Below are 16,780 nucleotides of genomic sequence, written 5' to 3'. Positions count from 1 at the left end.
TGACTTCACTTGTTTGTTTGTTTTTTCTTAGCCGATCAATGAGGGAAATTTGGTATTATTAACCACCTTTCCTTTCATTTATTGGTTCTTTACAAGCAGGTTGTCACCCAAACTGATCTTATCATTTAAATAAACCGCTCTATTATTAGGGTTGGTATTTCACCTTGCTGTTCTGTCATAATTAATGACCTCAAGGTTCTACTGTCTTTTGCGTTGGTGGCGTGGTTGTCTTAATAAAACACCATTTTACCGGCAGCATTCAAGAAGCCAGGAGTGGTAATTTCATTATACATTAAATTATTCAATTTCAATATTAATTAATATAATAATGCTACCTAAAGTTAAAATCAAATCATAACTATTGCTGTATTGTTGGAAGTGCATCTAGGATTTTCTTAGTTTTTCATTCTCTTTTTCAATGTTTTTTACTTATACATTTTTTATATAAAAAACAAAACCACATGTTCTTTTTGCTGTGCTTAGTTTGAACAAATTGTTAACTTATTTAGTTCAATTTATTGTTTATACATCGTAATCGTATAATGTCCATTTACTTAAGTGTCTTTACAACTTTAATATCACTGACTGCTACATATCTTTTTAAGGTAACACATGTAACATCTTTTCCATGATTGTGTGTTTTTTTCATATTGTTCTTTTTAGATAAACTGATGATGCTTTCTGTTTAAGAAAGCGAAACGTCTTCAATAAATAGATGAAGTAGCCATCAACTTTGTCTTTTTTCTCCACCTTTTGACCGAAAAAAAACCCACCACTCTTCTGAGTGATCCTTAATTTATATATATATATATATATATATATATATATATATATATATATATATATATATATATATATATATATATATAAATACTAGCTGACCCGGCCTCGCTTTGTTGTGCCTTGGTTATTATACGATTAATATTATGTTCAATTTATCTAACAAAGTTAAGTATTGTATTGGCACGCTCTAGAAAATTTAAAAAATAATTACTATTTAAATAGGAATAAGCCACAATTAAAGGGTTAAAGTACGTTTATTGACGTTTCAATTTCCACTTCGGAAATCGTTCTCAAAATACACACACTAATGTACACAAACAATGTAAATAGCCGTCACTTTGAAGTTTGTTAAACGTCACTTTATGTTTAAATGAACTACTGTAGAGGTAGAGGTACTGTAGAAGTACATCGTATAAAACATTTTGTATAAGATTATAATGTAACTGTTTGTATGGAAAAATAAAGCCGTTGCTTCTACTATTTTCCTTATGATTTCATCATATTTTCTAAACCTTTAGAATATCCTAGGATAATATTTTAAAACCAAAATTAATCAAATCGATTTAATCGTTCTATGTAAGTCCTATGAAAATCTAATAGCACTGGAATTGAGGTTATCGGTCAAGGAGAAAAAAAAAATAAAAATACTATTTCAATATTTTAATAAAAAAATTTCTAAAACATACAAAACAAACAAAAAAGTAACATATAGATGTAAAGCAATGTCATTTACAATGATTTTAGTTATAAAGGCTATAAGTTAAAGAATACATTAAAAATTACAAATAAACTACGAAAAATGTTTACTAATATTCTAAGATAGGAACAGTATATTGAGGTTTCGTTTATATAAAAAATAGATCAAAATATTAACTATGAGAAACAGTATCTTGTTTGAATTTCTATGAATTTACAAGTAGAGTTAGTAAGTAATGTAAAAACATTGTTTCAGAATTATTCTTATTTGTTTAAAAAAAACTACTGATAAAAAATTCATTTTCCACATAAAATCCACTGATATGGTTGTGTATATATGTTAAAAATATGAAATATTACAAAGAAAAAACGAATCTCTTAAAAGAGCTCTCTGGTATATCTTTAAAAAGATATGAATGTAAAAAAAAGTACCATAAAAATGGCAACAACAAACTATTATCACTCTTTCTTGGAATGAAATTCTATTATGGAATATTAAAGAAGAAAAAAAAATAGCAATTAAAAACGTTAAATGTAGTTTAAATCCCAAAACCAAGAAATAGCTATGGGTTAATTATATATTATTATCGAAAAATAAATCTTTTACGTGTCACATTAGGCCAGTCTGGTTAAAAAGAAAAGTCGAAAAATTTTTCGCAGATATCTGAAGCTTTTAAGAAATAGCTGGGGGTTACTAGATGACGAATAGATGAAAAAGTACTCTTATTTTTACCTTGCGTTTTTTTTAAACAATAATTTATGGTCACAATTTGATTTTTTGTGTATAAAGTTTTTCTCTTATATTTTACATAAACAATATTATCATTTTTTTATATCAAGAATTTCCTTTTTTAAATTAAAATTGATAAATAATTTACGGAGATATTTACAAAAAGCAGTTTTTTTGCACTAATTTATAAATTTTATTAATTTTTTTATTAACAAAATAAAATGTTATTAATACATTTGACATCGAGGAATTACCGTCTTATAAATTTGTGCGAAATGTCCCTCCTATCGGCCAAATAGTTATAAGTTATTTAATTTATTTATCCCTGGGGCTAAATATTTAAACTATTGAACTCGCTCTATTAATGATGCTAGACACATGTAGCAAATTTCATAGGATTCTTTAAGACTTAAACTATCTCAAAAGTTAAATGCATATTGCGTTTTCATCGAAATTATTTACAAAATAAACGTTTGAAACAGGGGTATGTTTTTTACTTATAAGCAATTGCAATAACTTCTATATTTTTCAAGCTACAGACTTGTACGTACAACCATTGGATAGCTGGTAAAGAAACTAGCTGGAACAAAGTTAGGGACTATTTGTAAAAAAATCATATCCCGATTGTTTATAAACATTAAGAAGTAAAGTTTGTACAAATTTTGAATGAAAATCTAAACTTTATATTGAAACTTATAGCTATAATATCATATACTATATAAGATCTGGCTCGAAGGACCAATGGACAGATTCGATTGTAGTTGTTAGGATCGAATCGTTTTGTAATGCCCCTTTGTCCGCTTCTTTTCGATCGACGATGGTAAATACAATAAAATGTTGAAGTTGTGGAGTAAAAATTATGGTTTTATTGACAGCTACTACTAATTGCACTATAGATGTTAGTTAGGTAACTTTCTTTAATAGACTGCGCTCAAATGAGCTCAAATCCCCAATTTATAATTTCACAAATAATGTATACCTCAGCACAGAGGTTAATGCTTCTATTATACTAATAAAATTTGAACTATGAGCTTACTCTACAATTTAATCTAGGCCATTATTGCAACACTTAGGAAGTTCAAATATAAAATATGTTATTCGACAATTCATTAAGTGCAGGTTTGCAGGTGGATGAACTTTAATTATTAAAATATTACTCGATATAGTTTTAGAATGTCTCAATTATACACGGTGAAACTATAAAAGGTTAAGAAGTTAAGAATAATGTGAGATTACAAATTAAGGGATTAATTTCCGATTGAACATATGGGCCACTATATAAAAGAAACAGACGACCAATAGAAAATATCTAAACACATAAAATATAAAATAATATTAATAGATATAATAATAATCATAACACTAATTCACTCGGTTTTTGAATTATTATCTCACCCGAGCAGTGCTACCTATAACTTGATTTAGAATTTATGATTCAGCTAAACTATCTAATTCAAATCTAAGCTCATTAAGTGAAACTGATCAAGGAGGGGCTTTGTCTAAAGTTTTACTTAAATTTGGTTGTGATACCGCATGTCTTCGAGGCGCTGGATGAGGTTTGATGCAAGAACCTTGATGCCTTTGTTTAATTCTATATAAACCTTCCTTTATCTTCATACGTCACTTCAAAATTGTGTAAGTTATTGTAATCTACTGCAAGTAGATTCCTTTTTGTTTTGGAGTAACATTCTCGATTTTCTCGATTTATTATTTCTGAAAAAAGGCTTAAAAGTTCTGTAAAGCTCCCATCAACATAATAAATCTACAACTTTTGATATTATATGATATATTTATTTTTTACTCATCTTTGAGTCATAAGATATATACTCATAGGTATTTTCAAACTTAATCTGAGATTTTAGCCGATTTATCTCTTTCCAAAATATTCTATTGACAGAATATTGCAAAATGTTACAGCCAACTCCATAATTTTCAATTTTAATGGTCATCCAGTTTTTGTACGCATTGTAGCAAAAAGTAAGCAAAAATAATAAAAAAACAACCATTAATATTATAGTAATTGTCACAAATATGCCAATCTTGTTTATTAATTCAGTATTGCTTCTTTCTAAAGATAATATTCTTTGTTCCCAAGAAGACCGCATTTGTTGAATGCACATCATCTTATAATCCTTGGAGGTTGGAGGAACGGAAACTGTCCATTGGATGACCATTGTAGGCTCTTTGGTGTCAGTGCAATTGCCCACACTATATTTACAAGTGGCTCCTGAACGTAGTATCAGCGCATCGTTGATGAGGTCCGCTTCGGTATGATATTCATAGGAAGAGACGGTGCGGGTTAGGTTTTGGGTTTGGTTCACTGCAGATCTCACTAGAAGTGATAACACAGGGTTTGACTTGTTTAGTGTTATGGTATAAACTCTGTTGTAAATGTCGACGAACTGTCCTGTTTGGACCGCTTTGACGCAATCTGAAATAATAGTAGTAGTCAGTAATTTTAGGATTCTATCCTGAGATAGTATTATTTAGAGGAGTAACACCTCTAAAAAACTCAGGGTTTAGCTGACCCGGCTGATAGCACCCTGTGAGGATCCGTACCTGCGGTACAGGTGAAAACCGGTCAACGGTCTCAAGAGCAGAGGATGGCTGGAAAAGTTATAATGGTCGAGACTGAACCAACAGCGTCTGACCCAGAATGGGCGGCTGAAGGAAAGGTCCTCCAAACGGGGGTTGTGGCGTTAGGAATTAGCAACCTAAGACACAGAAAAACGTAAGGGTAAGAAGAAAGAAAATCGCACGATAAAACGCCAAATACAGAAATACATCCCCGTGTGGAAATTCACACCTCCGATAGAGGGAGCCCCATCGGTTACGGGGTGGGGGGGACAATGTTGTGAAGAGTTCGGAAGACCCAGTCTTATCACAAAAATCAAAACGATGAAAAGATAGAACATTCATGTGTGCAAGGTGGAATATACAAGAATGGAACAAAAAGGCGACGGAAGTGATCAAGGAGTTTAGAGAAAGCAACATCGACATACTAGTAACAAGAGAAACCAAAAAGAAAGGAAATGGAACGGAAACAATAGGAGACCATATCCATTGCTGAAACTGAATTAATAAGGAATCTAGAGCAAAGGGCAGGAGTGGGAATACTAATCAAAAATAAGTGGAAGAACAGGGTTAGAACATGGGAGCCAGTCAACGAGAGGATAATTAAAATGCATATAGGCATATACGGTAAAGAGACAGTGATAGTCGGAGTATATGCACCAACAGACGATTCCCCGAGAGTAGAAAAAGAAAATTTCACGGAACAACTTTAACACCAAATGGAGCTAATCAAGAAGAACGTGGAGATAATTATAACCGGATACCTTAACGGCAGAACCGGAAGGAAGAAAAACGATAAAGTAGTGGGGAGATTTGAATAGGATGAATAAAACGATAACGGAGAACGTCTGATTGAATTATTAGAACTTAACAACCTAAAAATCACCAACGGATTCTTCAGACATAAAAATATTTATAAATGTACATGGACACAAGAAACACGAAAGCTAAAATCGATAATAGACTATGGAATAGTCAAACAAGATACCACAATAAAGATAAAATATGTGAGAATCAGAAGAGGAGCAGAATGTGGAACTGAGGTAACATTATTGAAAAGAATAAGAATAACGTTACCTAAAGTAAAAATAAAATAAATTAATATCATACTGTTGGAAGTGTGATCTTACGATCTTGTTAGTTCTCGGCAAATACTTATTTTTTACATAAGTTTTTACATACTTTTTTAAATTACATGTACTATAACCACATAGTCCTTTGCTGTGCTATGAATCAAATTGTAAACTGTATTTAGTTTCAATTGATTGTTTATACAACCTAAGTTTTTAATGTCTGGTATCTTAAGCTTCTTTACATTTTATACCATTGACTACTACATGTCTTTTTAAGGTAACACATTAATATTGACTTTTCAATGGATGTTTGGTTTTTCATATTATGCTTTTTAGATGAACTGATGATGCTTTCTGATTTCTATTTCTTCAAATAAATAGATGAAGTAGCCAACTTTATATTATTTTACTTCATCGTATTAACGTAAAATAGAAAATAAACAAGTTATATACAAAGATAATTAAAAATTTTTGAACAAATTTTTTGTGTCTTATAACTTTTTTCTGATCAGTTTACAATAAAATGACATCAGTGCAATATTATAGACTACAAAGAGTTCTTCCACGAATATTTTTTACTAAAAATTTGTTTAATTTTATTAAATTTATCTAGGTTTTACTGCGCTCCCAATTTGAACGGGTTTTTGAATACCCCTAAGAATACGATAAAAACGAACCATTAAGGTGCAGTCTTTCTTATGTAATTGTCGCATGCGTTCGACGCAAGCGTCGAGCTGTACATCCAAATGTTAACTGTCAAATGTTAACTTTATACAAGCAGTCTGCCTTATGTGTCCGACGCAAGGAATCGCATGCGTCTGCTGCATCGACAGCATATGATAGCAGTGCTCTGCAACGAATGCACGAGTCCAATTATTCACAAAACATTAAAAAATAGAGCCTTTGTAGGTTATCGACAAGTGTTCTGTGGGAAAAAGGAGAGACCAGAGCTCTACAATTCAGCATATCTTCGGCTTAATTCGCAAAATGCGTAACTCCACAACCTAAATTTAAAAGTATAAGTGGTGAAACATCTTGTATTTATAAACATTTTTTATTAAAAAGGCTCTACTATAGGGATGAGTATGTTAAAATGTTTATAGAGACCGTGGGCTTGAAAATCAATAAATAGAGTCTATTTTTAATCCATTTTATTGACCTTTTTTGTATTTTTGCTTTTTTTCGAGCGGTTTTTTTTGCAGAAGAATTCCCGTCCAGTCGAATTGACAAAATATTTAAGGCACTAAATAATGCCAATGAAAGTGCCATCATGCAAGAAAATGTGGATAATAATCCAACATCGACCGTACCTATATTCCAGCAATTAAGCAATAATATTGAGGATGTAGATGCTATGATTGTACAAGACGCAGAAATAATATTTGTAGACCATAATGGTAGGTTTTATATAACAATCGACCTTACCCAATGTGCGGGCCTAAAAAATAGTCAATGAATCAAGGAGAAAAACGAAAATATTTTTTTTGTTTTTTACTTGTAAATAAAATCTAGAAGTAAATAACAATTAGGTGCAAGTATATTTTATTTTAATTTATACAAAAAGTAACTTGGGACTATTTTTTAGACTACCTCGTCAATAGTGCAAGTCAATAGTTCAGTGTTGTTGTTATGATATGAAATTTAAAATTGAAACTTGAAAGAAAAAAGTACTGAGGACATTGAAATCATATTATGGAGTAATGGTTGTGGGTACCAAAACCGTAACTCAACGTTATCGAATGGTTTATTAAACTTTGTATTAGATACTGGGTTAACGGTAACTCAAAAGTATTTACAAAAAGGTCACACCCAGATGGAGGTGCAGTGTCCACTTCGTCATTGAGATGCAAATTCGAAATAAAAAAATTAACATTCCAGCAGATTATGTATCCATCTGTAAAACTGCTTGCCATAAAAGTCCTTATAATGTAGAATATCTAACGCACAATTTTTTCAAAAATATGATCACCTCCAGTTCGTTTAATCGATAAGACCATGCAAAGCAGTTGTTGGTGAACTCACTAAAAACGATATTAAAGCTTTAAAATACTCCAAGGATGGTATTTTTTTTAAGCTTCGTCACACCGAAGATTGGCACACCTTACCGGTACGGCTAAATATAAGTAACGTTGTAACGAGTCCGTTACTTAAATAATCGTTTACCTTCTTTTTGTGACTGGAATCTTTTAATTTAGTTCTAAATTAAATTCATATTGAAATATTCTTAAACTAAATATTTAAATAACTCCCAGTGAATATTATTTTCTGAGGTTGGCATTAAACTGCGCCCTCAGCGGCGAAATTCTGAAAGTACATTTATTCTGCGACGTGTAAAATCTCAACTTGTCACTTGTTAACTGGATGTGAGTGAATAAACATCTCAGAGTAGAGCGGCTGGGAGTCCATTTTTTTTCCCGAATTTAGTTTAAGTTTATTTTTTATGTGAAGAGCTGTTATTTTAGAAGAAACCATTTGAGTTATTTTGTTGTTTTGTACGAGGATATTTTCAGTTGGATCACCCTAGCCGGTAAGATAACATTACAAATAAATTATAAGGAAAAATCCTTTACATCATCCGCCATTGTTAGTAAAATTCAGACCTATTTTCATTTCGTCTTTGATAGGTATTTCATATATTTGATACATGTTATATTTCACCTTATTTCATTAAGGAAAAGTTTTATACCTAAATAAATTATAAGTATTAGATTCTATATCTATCTCAAATTTTTATTTCCTTTCAAGAGTTAAAGTAAACAATTATGTATTTCAATTTCATACCATGTAAACCGGCTAATATTTCTTTTTTTTCTATTCTATTTAATATAAAGATCATGTTTTCCGTTAAAATTATCTATTTAATATATCCATACATTATAAAAACATTGTCACACCATTCGAAGGTCACTATTTACCGAAAACCATTAAGGTTTTTATTTCAATTTAAGGTCACTTGCTGACATTTTTTGTATCGCCTTCCAAGGTTGATAACCCTTGTGTTTTTCCTTAACTTTTGTATGTACAAAAACTTGGAGTAACACAACTGTTTTTTTAGCCTACTCAAGAATCCAGTTACAAGTCAGGGGAAGAATTATTTTTTAGTTGGGGTTATACTTAATAAAGATAAGGGGAAGGAGTTTCAAGTTGGTTTTTTTATGGGAAATTAAGAAGCAGTTTAAAGGGACGTATTTGTCCAATAGTACCTGATCCAGGGAATACAGGTTTGGTATCTTGTTACCACCTGAGTCCAGTTCTCCACTCTTCGAGGGAAACCGACAGGAAGAACTGACTTATTTTTTTTTTATTATCATTCAATTACTTTAAATAATTTTTTTATGTCCTCTTCAAGGTTTAACTTTTGGTTCAATTTTTAATAACAAAAACTATCCTTAATAATAAATATTTTCAATTTTTCCTAAAAAAAAAACATTTTATCATTGTAATTTAATTTAATTATTTATTGTTTACCAAGGGATGAGGTTATAACTCTCCCTTGAATTTCTCTTTGTTAGGTTATTGTGTGCACACATATCCCGGAGAATTTTTACTTAAAAACCTAAACAATTTTTGAACGAAAACTAACTATTAGTGAGTAGTATATAATTATATTTATTATTTATACATTATTTTTGGATCTAACTTTTGTCACAATTTGAAATTTTTAAGGGGTAAATTGTTTTATAATTATTCAGGGATTTTACTGTAAATATAGATAAGTTAATTGTATATAAGAGGTGATGGGTCATATATAAGTGTTTAAAATAGTCTGTACATAAAATTGGTATTTATTAAAGTTGGGTTAAAACAATTCAATATTTCAATTAATACCTATCTTTCATATTTCAGCAATACAAGATATCTCGGAAGAAAACATTTAACTTCCTGGCGCCCAACCATTCACTAGAGCAGCTTTTATTTTTTTCATCTGTTTATTTCTTGGTGGTTTTCTTGTCATTAATTCTTATATCTTACGGTCTCTGTAGGGCATGCAAATTGGCCGAATCCTTCTTTGAGTGTCAAGTGGTCATTCTCCTGCATAGTCGCTAGCCAACACTTAATTCTGTTATATTTTAAAATTCATATTTACTTCATAAAATTCATATTTATTTCTTTTACATAATTTATTTCTATCTAATCCCTTCCATCTTCCGTTATTCCCCATATTAGTTCGTTGGTGTATCAAGGTGCATTTTAGAGTTCACCCTATTGCTACACTGCACATTTTTGCCCCACATTCCTAATTTTGTTACATTGGCGAGCCCAACGTGGTGCCTTTTCTCAGTTCAGACCGTACATTCTGTAGTATATTTCTCTTTGCAAAATATTCTTTATTATTTCTAATTTGTTCCTGTTGCTCTCTGTTCATTTTTTTTTAACTTCCTTATTTATTTATCTTTTCTTATTAGATTTACATTTATAGGTATACTTGTATTGCTGCAGTTTACTTATATTCATATTTAAACCCTCACCTTCTTAATCATTGTGTACAGTTAACAATCTATTTTACTAATTATTGAACTATAAGAATTTAATAATTTAGATATTACTATTTTTATATATATATTAGCCAATATTGGTGGGTTTTTTATATTCAATTATTTGTTAATCATATACTTGTTGAAACCATTGTGTGTTGCTTCAAGGATTGTGTTATATTTACTTAACTTTACTTAACCATTTTAAAATTTTTGTGAATAACTTTAGATTATTCTTGGATTGATTTTGTGGTGTGTTGGTACATATATATTCATATTTTTTTTTTGAAAACTTTAGATTATTCTTCGATTGATTTTGTGGAGTGGTAATACATTATTTCCTTTGTCTATTCCTTTATTCATCTATTTTTTTTTCACAATGTCTGCATTCAAGGTAGAACATTTATTAGTCAAGGAATTAGATTATGAGTTGAGAATTAGGGACATCAATATTGATGAGTCTTCCAATGTGGATTTAAAACGCAAACTATTGCGTGGAGCTTTAAGGCAAGAAGAAGGAAACAGAAGCTTTCGACAAATTTCTGCCACAAGTATTCCTTTTCTAGAACAGCAAGAAGAGATTGATGAGACTGTGGATGATTTGGCTAAAAGGATATCCGATTTTAGAGGGACTGTCCAAGATAGCCTATACTCCAGGCTGATATCACGTCTAGCTCATGTCTCAGGCCGTGTTCATTTATTGTCGTGTTCAAATGAGGATCAGCAATCTTATAAACGCTCAATTTCAATCCGAATTCTTAGCCTAGAGGGTGAACTTGATTCACGAGTAAATCCAATTGCTACTTCAACTCCTATTTCTTCTGTCCAAGCAGCTAACTCATTTCTACACCCCAAACCTGTTCAGGTACATAAATGGGGCATTACATTTTCTGGTGAAGGTCATTATGACCAAGTAATTTCTTTTTTGGATAGGGTGGAATGTCTTCGAGTATCGAGAGGAGTAAGTGAAGATGATCTTTTTGCAGCTTCTGCTGAATTGTTTACAGGCGCAGCTTTTACGTGGTTTAGAAACAACCGCAATAATTTTTCTAATTGGTCTGATTTGGCTCAGAAACTTAAATCTGATTTTCTACCATATTCTTTTCAAGATGACCTTCTAGACCAAATCAAAAATCGTAAACAGAAGCCAAATGAGTCTGTTACGATGTTTATCAATAACATTTTGGGTATGTGTAGTCGCCTTGAGACTCCTCTAACAGATTCTGCAAAAATTAAGATTATTCTGAAATGTCTATTGCCATTTTATCATCAACAATTAGCTTTAGTAGACATCAACAGTATAGCAGACATCACCGAGAAATGTAAACGTTTGGAGGAAACTTTATCTTGGTCTTCTCAACCTCCCACCACTTCCAAACACTCTTCTGACTCTTTCGGTCACCAAAATCCTTTTAGGCACCGTTCTTGGCAATCTAAGGGCCCTGAGCGTAATATCTCAGTTGTAAGTTCTGTAGTGTGCTGGAATTGTCGTGAGTCTGGCCACACTTTTTATGATTGCGGCATCCCTCGTACCCGTATTTTCTGCCACGGTTGTGGTAGGGAAAATACCCTCAAACGAAATTGCTTTAAGTGTTCGGGAAACGAACGATCGGAGGCCCGTCCCCTGAGCGTTTCTCCGTCCACACCCCCATCAGGGAATCAAACCGTTACATCAAGCGAAGTCACTGGTCCAACCACGTCAAGCCACCCAAACCCATCTTCCAGTCGGAAAGGGAAAGGGGTTGTCCCCAAAAAACCAACACACACCACACCAAGTCACTCCAAGAAGTAACTTCTCAATATAATACATTTCATTCGCATAGATTATCTTCCCCAAATATCTTCCCAAATTTTAGTAATAAACATAATAGTAGCAGTGTAGTAGTTCCAGTATCTATACCAGAGTCTACCACAATTCAGGAGGATTCTTTTATTTCTGATTCTTCTTGTTTGCCTATTGCATCCTCTGATTGTGTAGGTAGAGATAATAAGTTGAGTTTAGTACCATTTAAAATTTTTGATCAATCAGATAATTGTTGTTTTGATTTGAATTCGTTATTAGTGAGAAAACATAATGATAATAGACCTTATCTTCCTATTAAGATTTTAGGACAATCTTGTTTAGCTCTTTTAGATAGTGGCTCGAACATTTCTGTGATAGGTTCACATTCATTAACTTTACTGAAAAATGCTGAGGTTTCCATTATGCCCATTTCCTCTCTGCAAGTGTCTACTGCAGATGGTACAGTTCAGTCTATTACAGGCAAATTTGAAACTGAAATCACAGTAGCAGGTTTATGTAAACAAATTACATTCTATATTATTCCTTCAGTTCAGAATTCTATAATTTTAGGTATGGACTTCTTAAATGCTTTTAATAGCACACTAAATTGTTCTAATTTTTCCTTTTCTATTTCTCAATTTAATCTGTCCTTACTTAGTGCTATTCAGGATTTTACTAGTTTATCTAGTTCAGAACAAAGTCAATTAGAGAATATGATCTCTAAATTTACAACCCTTTCGTCAAAAGACAAATTAGGTCGTACATCCTTAATATCTCACACTATCGAAGTGGGAGATACCACACCTTTTAGACAATATCAGTATCCTATTCCTCAGGCTTGGCAAGTTGACTTGGAAAAGGAAATTGATTCCATGTTAGAGTTAAAGATCATTGAACCTTCCACGTCTTCTTACTGTAGTCCTTTGTGGTTAACCAAGAAAAAAGATGGATCTTTTAGGGTTTGCTTCGATGGTCGAAAGTTGAATAATATTACTACAAATCGGGATGCTTATCCTATTCCCCGAATAGACGTCATTCTAAGTAAACTCCAGAATGCTAGGTATATTTCTTCTATCGATCTATCTAAAGCTTTTTTACAGATTCCTTTGAGTGAGGAAAGTAAAAAGTATACAGCTTTTGCAGTTAGTGGGAAAGGATTATTTCAGTTTGTCACTATGCCTTTTGGTCTTGTTTCAGCTCCTCAGACAATGTGTCGTCTGATGGACTTAGTCATTGGTCCTCAGTTAGAGCCCTATGTTTTTTATTATTTGGATGACATTTTGGTTGTCACTCCTGATTTTTCTCTTCATATGGAAATTTTGGATAAGTTGTTTTTACGTCTCAAAGAGGCTAATTTAACTATTAATTTAGATAAATGTCAGTTTTGTCGTCCTAGTCTTAAATTTTTAGGATATGTAGTCGACAGTAAAGGTTTAAGGACTGATCCTGATAAAGTTACTGCTATCAAGGATTTTCCTATACCTAAGACTACTACCCAAGTCCGTAGGATATTAGGCATGTGTGGATATTATCGTCGGTTTGTGCCGTCTTATTCTACTTTGTTATCTCCACTTACAGATCTCCTTAAAAATAGGAAAAAAGGCCAAACTATTACATGGACTTCAGAAGCCGATGATGCTTTCCGGCGTATAAAAGAAGCTCTTACTAGTGCACCTGTCATGACATCTCCGAATTTTAAAGAGCATTTCTATCTCATGACAGATTGTTCCAACACTGCTTCAGGTGGTGTACTGTTTCAAATGAAGGATGGTTCGGAACATCCAATAGCTTATACCAGCAAAAAGCTCAATAAAGCACAGAAAAATTATTCCACCACAGAGAGAGAACTTCTTGCAATTATCCATGGTCTTGATGCCTTTCGGTACTATCTTGAGGGTCGTAAGTTTACTATCATCACAGATCATAGTTCTTTATTATGGTTACATTCCATGAAAAATCCGTCACAACGTTTATCCCGTTGGATTTGTAGGCTTTCTGTCTTTGATTATAATATTGTTCATCGCAAAGCCAATGGTGTTGTGGTTGCAGATGCGTTGTCACGTACATTCGATATCAATCTTTTAGATCTGTCCACTTTATCTCCAGATAATTGGTATCGAAAGATGATTCATAATGTCACCCAAGAACCTACTAGATATCCTGATTTCAAGGTAGAGAATAATATCCTGTATAAACATGTAATCAGTCCAGTTGAATCTTTATCGAATATGTCTGATTGGAAAATAGTAGTCCCAACAGCAAATAGGGATAAAGTCTTGAGAACTTTTCATGATGATGTGACATCAGGTCACTTTGGTTTTTATAAAACATTTAGTAAAATAGCTGAGTTATATTACTGGCCTGGTCTGCGCAACTCAGTTAAGAAATACATCTCTAGATGTAGAGTTTGTGCAACATGCAAGCCGAGTAACCTACCTCAAGCTGGATTAATGGGTTCGTTTAGGAACATTAATTTTCCTTGGCAAATGATCTCTTTAGACCTTATTGGACCGTATCCACGTAGTTATTCAGGTAATACGTATTGTTTGGTTGTTGTAGATTACTTCACCAAATTTCCTTTAGTTTGCCCTCTTCGTAAGGCTACAACTCCAGCTATTTTGAAGTTCTTAGAGGAGCAAGTGTTCTTACTATTTGGTATTCCCCAAATAGTATCATGTGATAATGGTCCACAATTTATTGCTAAAGCCTTTAAAGATCTTTTAAGTAAATATAAGGTCCAAAAGATATTCTACAATGCAGCTTATCATCCGCAAGCTAACCACACTGAACGTGTAAATCGTAGCATTGTTACTGCTCTTCGATCTTACACTTACACTGATCATAGAGCTGGGGATCAGTACATTCATTCAGTTGCTCAAGCCATTCGAACTTCTGTTCATGAAACCACTCAGTGCTCTCCAGCTTATGTTAATTTTGGTAGGCATGTTCCATTGTCAGGTGATTATTTCGGTTTAATTTCTGAAAATTCAACAACTCTTCCTCAAATTTCTGAGAAACTTCACCGTATGGAAGATCTCCAAAACTTACCTCCAATATTCGCTGACATTAGGAAGAAGTTGAAAGCTTCTTACCGTAGAAATCAGCATCAGTATAATTTGAGGAAACGAGACTTGCGATTTTTTGTGGGCGATCGAGTTTTGAAATGGAATTTTGTAAAATCAAATAAAGGTGATGCCATTTCTGCTAAGTTTTGTCAGAAATATGTTCCCTGTACTGTCGTTAGGGTAATATCTCCTTTAGTATATGAATTAAAAGACAATTCGACAAATAGACGAATTGGTCAATTTCATATAAAGGATTTACTCCCTGATAATACAACAGATGAGGCAACATCTTCATCTTCAGAGGAAGATTAACTTAATCTCTATTAAGTTAACTTATTCCTATGAGTGTTATTGTTTTGGCTCGGTTTGGTTACGATTTGATATTTTCTTAGATTTTTGTTATTAATCACCAGATTTGATATATCTACAGCTTATACTTTGATTAGTATTTGTTTATAATAAGTTAAAATTATTAAGGCCATTAGAGTGTTTACGATTAGATGTTGCATTGGTATGGAACTAAATATTGTAATACTACTATACTGTGCTATATGTTTATGTGTTGTATAACCTATGTTCCCATTTTGCTTACTTGTTTTGCCAGGTTGGAAAGAATGTTGTAATTTTTTTTATGGATTTGATTCCGTTTATTGGTCATGATCAAGTTATATAGGAACATGTATCTGAATGTGCTATGTGGGATGGTTTTTTGTTATGTCATTAGGAATTTATATAGATAATCAGTATGCATAATTTTAGTACACTTCTATATTATATAGACTATTCTGCCTGTGTATATGTGACTGAATATGTGGGTTCGAAGTTTTAGTTCAATTGTTGGCCTCAGTTGTGCAATGAATTTCGGAATTCACCATTTTCATGACAAGTTGTACAGTTATCTAGGCAGTAGAACGTCTTAGGATTTGAACATTTAGCTTTAATCCTTAATATTTTCAGACTTTGGTCTAATATAAGAATTGTTGTTCCTTAGCTGATTTATTATTCTTACTTATAAAATAGTTTATTCAAGTCATGGATTGCTCCCTTTACAGCTAACATGTTTAGATTACAGTTATGGATAGTGATTCCATATTTTGGCAACAAATGACCATTTATAGTTATTTTCACTTCTTTCCTCAGGCACTTATCTATATTTTGGTATATTGAATTAGGAATTATCTTGTTCTCTTTTATTAATATCAGAACGAATTATAAATCTGCAGTTTCTTCAGAAATTGGTCTACTCGTTCTTGATGTTCTGTTTTGTTATTACTCCTACCTTAACCCTTACTGTTTTGCTATGGTTGTTAGAGTTACTGGCACATTAAACTCTTTTTAGTGCTCTTATGTTAGATATTCTTATAAATTTGTTGTAGCTACCTGCTATAGTTATCGAGTATCAGCATAAGTTAATTTTGTTGTTTTTTCTAGTTTTTATTTTTGGTCTTTATTTTGGATCCCAAATGTACTGATGGCAGATCATCAGGATGGAATCGATTTTATGGCTGTCCTTTTGTTTAAGCCGTTAGTCCCACATTTTGATCCAATAATTTATTTGATGAATTTTAAGGTTAGGCACATATTACCGGATGTGGGTATAT

General features: G+C 32.3%; 1 long non-coding RNA gene across 1 annotated transcript in view; it reads right to left on the bottom strand.

The window, feature by feature from the left end:
• Positions 1-1,485: 1,485 nt before the first annotated feature.
• The window catches only part of LOC140449002 (uncharacterized), a 28,591-nt gene continuing 13,296 nt past the window's right edge, over positions 1,486-16,780 (bottom strand). The window contains exon 3 of the long non-coding RNA XR_011951749.1: positions 1,486-4,640. This is a non-coding gene — a long non-coding RNA (uncharacterized lncRNA). The remainder of the gene's footprint in view (positions 4,641-16,780) is intronic.

The sequence above is a fragment of the Diabrotica undecimpunctata genome, chromosome 1 (assembly GCF_040954645.1).
Source record: "Diabrotica undecimpunctata isolate CICGRU chromosome 1, icDiaUnde3, whole genome shotgun sequence".
Classification (NCBI taxonomy): Eukaryota; Metazoa; Arthropoda; class Insecta; order Coleoptera; family Chrysomelidae; genus Diabrotica; species Diabrotica undecimpunctata.
This window is presented reverse-complemented; position numbering and strand designations above follow the sequence as displayed.